The following is an 8230-nucleotide window of genomic DNA, read 5'->3' as shown; positions in this document are numbered from 1 at the left end:
AGCAAAAAGGGACTTATGAAGATGCTGGCAGATCCCAGCCTACAGCTGTAAGGAGAGTGTACCCACAACTTCCACTTCCCTTGAGGGGGGCAGCCAACCCCTTAGTTCCAGCTGCAAAGGTTCAGTCTTCCAGACTCTGAAACTCAGATGTCCCTACAATCCCACTGTCAGAGGGCCTCCAGGAACCTGGGCAGCCACGGCTGGAAAGTTTCTCCCCGCCCACCCTCACCCAATCAGATAGGGCAGTCACCAATGCCAGGAAAATATCTACAGAAGGAAAGAATCCCCTCCCCACACACTGCCACTCCCACACCCCTTTCTGCCTGTTCCCGTAAAGCGGGGGCTGTTTGCCCCAGAAGCTACTCTTGGCTCTCCCATGACTGGTTGGGAATCCGGGAATGAGTGTTCCAGAGAACTCCCCCCCTCTCTGAGTGAGACCACATCAGTCAGTCTGCTGGCATGCTCTCCCTCCATTTAACATTGTGAAGCCTTGGCCTCCCACAAAGGCTTCCCTCCTGCCAGGCCCAACTAAACTTGTGAAATGGCCTCCACCCCTGCCTGGGCTCTGTCTGCAACTGGGGCGGGCGGACAGGCAATTCAATGAGCACAGTGGTTCTCCACTGGGGGGACTTTGCATCCCATGAGACATATGGCGACATCTGGAGACACTGTTGATTGCTTTGATTGGGGGGGATATGCTACTGGCATCTAGTGGGTAGAGACCAGGGATGCTGCTCAACATACTGAAATGCACGGGAGGGTCCTCCCCTACAAGGAATTATCCATTCCAAATGTCGATAGTACGTGGCTGAGAAAGCCTGGTGTTTCCTCCCCTGGCTGTCAGGAGTTTGTGTTTGGAAGATGAGAGGTGGGACAAGAAAAGAGACGCCTGTCACCAACCACAGGGCCTAGCTCCAGAAGGGATCCTGGCCCTCACCCGGCTCAGTAGTTTTCAAATTGGGTACTCAGAGGCTCCAGGGTCAAGGTTCTCAACAAGCTGCACATTGGAGTCACCTGGGAAGCTTTAAAAATTACCCATGCTTGGATCCCATCTCCAGCGATTCTGAAGTTAGTGGTCTCGAACGGGGCCTGGCTAATGTAACTTACAGCCAGGGTGGGAACCACTGGTTAGGTTGTACCCATAAAGGTCCTGGGATGGGGAGAGAAGTGCCTACCCCTTTCAGGAGAGGCCCTTCCATGTTATTTTACATGTTCTAGTCCAAACCCGGCATTTCACACACATACACACACACACACGACCCGGAGATCATACAGCAAGATTTTACAACTGGCCCAAGATCATACAATTCATTCATCCACTCATTTGACAAATACTTAGTGAGTGCCCACCACACACCAGACAGCATCACTGCCCAAGCTGGGACAGGCAGCTGCTCCTCCCGGCTGCCCAGGCAGCACAGCTCTCCTCTGGGCTACACTGGCTGCCTCGCACTCTCTCATGCTCTACCTTCTTTCCCAGGTTCAACATACGGGAGCTGTCCTTGTTTTCACACTCAGCATGCAGTGGATCAACCACTTCTGCCTATTTGTGAAGGACGTCTACCAGATCTGTCCCCTCCTCCCACCCTATGGCGCCCAGCCCGCTCTAGAACCCTCTCATGTGAACTTGTCTCCCAGATATGCCATCTGACTGCCTGCTCCCCTCAAATTCATCGCACCCTCAGCGACCACACTGGTCTTAAAAATCCCCATGCTCACAGCCGCCTGTTGAGCATCAAATGATGGTTAAGAATTTAGGCTTTGGAGTGGAGCTTCAAATCCTGGCTATGGCTCTGAGCGGATTTTGGGCGTTATTTAACTTCTTGATTCCTCTTTCTTTATATTTTAAATGCAGATTGTGTATTTCACTGATTCTATGGCCTTGTTTTTCCTGTTTACCTTTTAACATCTCTGAAGAGTCCATTTTAAATTGAAGACACGCCATGGCATAATAGTATATATTACAATTGATGGCATCTTAAATTCAATGAAATGCAGCAAGACTCACCTTACAGGATTACTGGAAGGTCCAAATAAGTTCATATAAAATAGTTGGGACTGTGCCCAATATGTAATGAGCCCTCTTTAATCGTTAGCCATTATAATCTCTTAAATTCTTCCCTAGCCCTGGCCAGGTAGCTTAGTTGGTTGGAGTTTCATCCCATACACCAAAAGGTTGTGTGTTTGATTCCCAGTCAGGGCATATAAGTGGGTTGCAGGTTTGATCCCTGATCAGGGTGCATATTGGAGGCAACTATTTGAGGTTTCTCTCTCTCTCTAAAATCAGTTAAAACATATCCTTAGGTGAGGATTCAAAAAACAAAAAAAACTTGCCTAGTTCCTAGCTCTTCCTTACCTACAGAATATAGCCTTGGCTCTTGATGCTGACATTCAAGGCTCTCCATGAGCAAGCAGCTCCCCTGTCTTATTTGGTCTTCAGGGCAGACCTGTCCAAACACAGATCAACCTGGAATCTCCACTTGACTGCCTCGCGGGCACTCAGACTCCACATGTCCAAACCCACCTTCCCTCCCGGCCCCACCACCCTCTTGTGATGTCTCCCAGGCTTAATGTCAGTGCCAGCATGTCATGGGCATCCTCTTCCTTTCATGCCACCTGCTTGCTTCTCACCAGTAAGTGATCTATCTTTGTAAGGTTTCTCAGAACCCAACCCCAACGTGTCTCTGGAGCCTGAGTCTCTTAGCTCTGCCCGCCCACAGCCACTCTGAATCACTCCTAGTTGGCCACTGTCTTCTCATGTCTCCTTGCCTTCGCCCAGGCTTGCTCCTATGCCTGGGATGCCCTTCTCCTTTGACTCAGACACCACTTCTCCTGGGAAGCCTTCTCCCAGCCCCTGAGGCAGTCGTGTAGATTGTACCTGTTCTAGACATCTCTCATGCAGCAACTGTTGGATCAGTGTTTGTTTACACATCTTCCCTCTACTCCATGCACTACCCTACAACGCCACTACTTAAAGTTTTGTCTTTGTTTCCCCAGTGCCTGGCACATGGTAGATGCCAGGAGGCTTCCTGACAACTCCAGCCCCTCCTCTGAACCCTTGCGATGTACTCTCCCCATGGAAGCTCTTCCTGAGCACGTAGCACAGGAGGCTGATAGATTAGTGTTTCTCTTCTGTGCACAAAGGCCAACTCACCAGAGTGTGGCCTGCCAGGGCAGAGATGGTTTTTCTGAGCCCCTCACCAACAGGGGAGACTGCTGTGGGTATAGCATTTTTTAAAAAAAGATTTTATTTATTTATTTATTTCCAGAGAGAGGGGAAGGGAGGGAGAAAGAGATGGAGAGAAACATTGATGTGTGGTTGTTTCTTGTGTGCCCCTAACTGGGGACCTGGCCCACAACCCAGGCATGTGCCCTGACTGGGACTTGAACTGGCGACCCTTTGTTTTGCAGGCTGGCACCCAATCCATTGAGCCACACCAGCCAGGGCAGTATAAATAATGGCCCTCACATTCTCTGACGTGCCTCCCATCCAGAGGTAGGATGTATCCTTCCCTTGAATCTGGGGTTTTTGGCGGGTTGACCAATTGAATGTGGCAAAAGTGATGCTGGCTCACTTTCTGGTCTCAGGCCTTAGGAAACTGGTAACTTCCACCCTCTGCCTCTTGGGATGCTCACTTGGGAACCCAGTCACCACGCTATGAGGATACCCAGTCTCCATGAAGAGTCCACATGGAAGAGTTCAGCCAAAATCCAGCGTCTACTGCCAGACACAGTAGTAGCAGTGCAGCCCTCAGCTGTCAAGTCACCCCAGACTTTCAGTTTTTCCAGCTAAAGTCCCAGACATAGTGGAGCAGAGATAAACCATCCCCATAGTGTCCTGCTGGAATTCCAGATTCTCAAAACCCAGGAGCATAATGAAAAAAATTTTTTTTCCACTAGGTATAATAAATAATATATTTCTTACTCAACAGTAGATAACTGGAACAGTGGGGCAGAAAAAGGAGCCTAGAACTCAGCACTAGGGGCCCTCGGTGTGTGGAGCCTCTCCATCGAGTGCTTGAGCACCCTAGTGATATGGATGGAGGCTGGCTTTCTGTAGAGTGAGTGATTCAGGAGGGGGAGGCAAAAGCCACACTGTCTTTTATGACCTACCTCAGAAGGCACACACCATCCTTTTCATGATATCCCATCCAGTACACAGATTAGTGCTGCTCCTTGTGGGAAGGCCCTAACAACTATGTCAATACCAGCAAGGGAGGTTCTCGACAGCCATTTTGGAGACTGGCTACCACACATGTAGGCACAGTTCATTCTCCAATAACCCCATAAGGTAGGACTCCAACTAGGCTGATCCTGACGATGAGGAAACAGAGGCACAGAAACATGAAGTAACTTGCTCAGATTCACAGGATGGTAAGTAGTAAAGCTAGGATTCAAACTCAGGCAGTCAGGCTCCTAAGCTACCATGCTCTAAATGCCCTCAGCGCCACTGTAAGACTGAAAGAATATAGTAGATTTAAGAGCACTTCCTCTTGGGAAAGCAAACCAACACATAAGTCCAAGGTGGTGGGCTGCCAACTCTGAAAACTAGTGAGGCAAATACAAATTGGGAAAGGATGAAACCGCAGGGTCCTGGGAGATGGAGATAGGATGATCGAACAGGAGGGTCTTACCCAAGGATCTGGAAAGAGCCAACCATGTGGGGCCAGGGAGAACCAAATGGGGAGAGGAGCAGGGATGGGTTCACCAGGAAATGCTTATGGATTGGCTTTGGAAACTCTCATCCCCATCACTCCCAGCAAAGGAGCTTTTTTTTAAAGATTTTTATCTATTTTTAGAGAGGGAAAAAGAGAGAGAGAAACATCGATGTGTGATAGATACGTAGATTGGTTGCCTCTTGCATGCCCCCAACTGGGGACCCAGCCCTCAACCCAGGCACATGCTCTGACTGGGAATCAAACTGTCAACCTTTTGGTTCACAGGCTGGCACTCAATCCACTGAACCACACCAGCCAGGGCCAAAGGAGCTCTTAATGTCAAAAATCTTTGCTTCACCCTACCCACATGACTATCTCATCAATTTGTTCAACAAAGGTTACAGAGTACTTGTCATCTGAACCAGGCACTGAGCTGGGCATGGGGGCACGGCAATGCCCAGGCAAAATGAAGTTCTTTACTACCTAAACTTGGAGTCTGGCAGGGGAGACTGACAAGTTACTGGCAAATTCTACCAGGGCTATGAGTGCAATGATGAAAAAGCACATGGATCTTAGAGTGCAGGGAAAGAGACCTGATCACTTAGGGATAGGTTTCTTGCACTTAGAAAGGTAGACTTGCACTTAGCAAGGGTGAGAACACTCTTCCAAGCAGAGGAAACAGCTGTGCAAAGGATCAGAAGAGAAATCCAGAATGTTAAGGTGCTTTCACCTGTTGAGAGGTTGACCTAGGAGAAGTAGAAGGGAAAGAGCCCAGAGATCTCAGAGATCAGAGCAGAAGTGATGCTAAGGGGGCACTAATGTGGTTCCCACAAGAAGCAGAGAGGTTTCTACAGAGGGATGGGTCCCACACCAAGGCCAAACCCAAGGCAGGGGCGGGAGAGGCCATTGAGGTGCCCTCTCTGCTTATCCTCCTGGATCTCTGCCCTGTGAGGAAAGACTTGGCCCCAGTGGTGTGAATGTGCTCACCCTTCTCGGATACAGAGCCTACAGGGCAAGGCAGAGGTTGGGGAAAGGCAGATGGAGGAAGTGGGGCCTGGTCTGGCCTCCAGGTTTAAGTGTGCATCTCAGCCTGAAGGAGGTGCTCCCTGAGGATGGTCAGGATGGTCAGGCTGTGCTCCCTGGGTATGGGCACAGGTGGGGATGAGAGGAGTTTTAACTCCAAAAGTAAGAAATGAATAGGGAGAAGGGAGGAGTCAACAGGCCTCTGACTACCTGTTTGTTTGTTTTGGGTTTTTTTTTTTTTTTTTTTTTTTTTTGCCAAGCCAAAGACAAAGGTGGGGCTGAGCCTCTACCTCTGACTTCCTGCTGGGATGGGGAGGATCAAGGCCAGGAGTCCTGACAATGGCCCATCATCAGCCTCTTCTCCATCTCATAGCCAAGGTGTAGGCAGGGCCAGTCTCTCTCCTCTGAAACAATGGTAAGAGGCTCTTTCTCGAGCTTCCTGTTTCTTCTTCTCTCAGCTTTGCCCAGTCTCTTTCTACAGAAGGCTGGTTCTGTCATTCCCTGTTTGAAACACTTCAGTGGCTCCCAGAGCCATTGGGTAAGGCCCAAGCTCCTGACCATGTTCTGCAAGGCCCCGTAGAATGAATCCCACCAGGGCAGGTATGCTTGTTCACCAGAGTCCCCAGAACCTGGCACAGTGAAAGCTTGCTGGAAGAAGGGTAAACTGATGCCTAGTCTGGCTATTGCCAACCTTCCTGGATGCATCTGCCCATGTGCTCTGCACTCCCCATGTGCTCTGCACTCCCCATGTGCTCTACACTCATGTGTTCATTCAGCTCCCAGGGGACCCTTGACATTCTGAGGAAAATCAGGTTTCACATGCTCTTCCTTGAATAAGCTTATGGAGCCATTGTGTTTCACACCAGGAAATTGTATAACACCACGATGAATCTCAAAAATGTGTGGAGTAAAGCTGATAAAATAGAAACAAAGACATGGACACATAGAACAGACTGACAGTTGTCAGAGGGGAGGGCGCAGGGGGACTGGATAGAAGAAGGTGAAGGGAGTAGCCAAAGAACATACATGCACAGCCCACAGACACAGACAGCAGTGTGCTGATGGCCAGAGAGAAGGGAGAGCAGAGACTGGATGGAGGTGGGTGAAGGGGGGGAAATGGAAATATCTGTAATAGTGTCAACAATAAAAATAAAGTAAAAAAATTTTTTAAATGTATTGAATGAAAGAAGCTAAATGCGAATAATACACACTAACTCCATTGATAAGATCAAGAGCAGGCAAAAGTGATCTATGGGTTTTAGAAATCAGAACAGTAGTTGCTTCTGGGGAATGGGATTGACTGCAAATGGGCACAAGGTAACTTTCTGGGCTTCCTGGGTCTTTATCTGCATTCATAGATGTGTACATTTCTTGAAGTGCTTTGATCTATACAGTTAAATCTGTATGTGTTACTGAATGGAAGTTATACCTCAATAAAGTACTGTGATCACAGAAAGCAATGTTCATATGACTATAACAATGGCCAAAAAAAACCCCAGACACCAACAAAACCACCCCACAGTGTGTGGATTAAACAGCACATCCGACATAGCCAAAGAGAGAATTGGTGAACTAGAAGATAGAGCTGAAGAGTTACCGGGATTGCATCATGGAGCCAAAAAGAATGGAAAACATGGAAGAGTGGTTAAAAGACACGGAGGACAGAATGAAAAGGTCTAGCATACTTCTAATCAGAGTCCCCAAAGGAAAGAACACAAAAAATGGAGAAAAGAATAGCTGAAGAGATACTCACTGAGAATTTTCCAAAGTTGATGAAAGATGTAAATTCATAGATATAGGAAACACAACATACTGAGAGGAATAAATAGAAAATCCATGCCTAGATTCTCTGTAATAGAACTACAAAACACTGATATCATTCTAAAAGCAGGGAGAAAAGAGATCAGCTACAAAGGAATAACAATTACAGTAAGCAGACTTCTTCCAAATATTCATCACACCTATTATATGCCTACACTGTCCCAGGTCCCTAGAACACAAGATGAATAAGATAGACTCAGCCCCTACCTTCTGGAACCCGCAGTATATCAGGGATGACAGATATGGAGGGAGCAATTACAGTGGGATGAGCTGGCCTGGTTGGAGGGAAGAGAATTGGCAAGAAGACCATACAGGTAGAACTGTGAACTATTAAAAATTTTCCCATCAATGCTGGAAGATCCCAGGTGTAGCAAGATGGGGTGGGGCTTTCCCTTCCAAGGGATTTTGAGGACAATAGCTGCTACGCTAACAAATCCTGCCTTCGGATAGGAGACAGAGAAGATGTCCTAAGACTAGTGGCTTCCCAAGAACCCCTAAGGGAAAGGAAGAGAGCATGTTCCTCCTCAGAGCCTTCATCAAAGTCCTGGACTGTGTCCCTGCAGCCACAGGCCAAGTAGCAGTGCACGGAGCCCTGGGATCAGCAGAGACAGCAGGGGGAGAGGGAGGTTATACCAGAATGAGACCAGGAGGTGCCTGCGCTGGGGAGGGGTGCCCTGATGCATGGAGTAGCCTTTTACTTTTTTTTAATCTTCACCTGAGGGTATACA

This window comes from Desmodus rotundus, chromosome 9 (genome assembly GCF_022682495.2).
Source record: "Desmodus rotundus isolate HL8 chromosome 9, HLdesRot8A.1, whole genome shotgun sequence".
NCBI classification, from domain to species: Eukaryota; Metazoa; Chordata; class Mammalia; order Chiroptera; family Phyllostomidae; genus Desmodus; species Desmodus rotundus.
Note: the sequence above shows the minus strand (reverse complement) of the source record.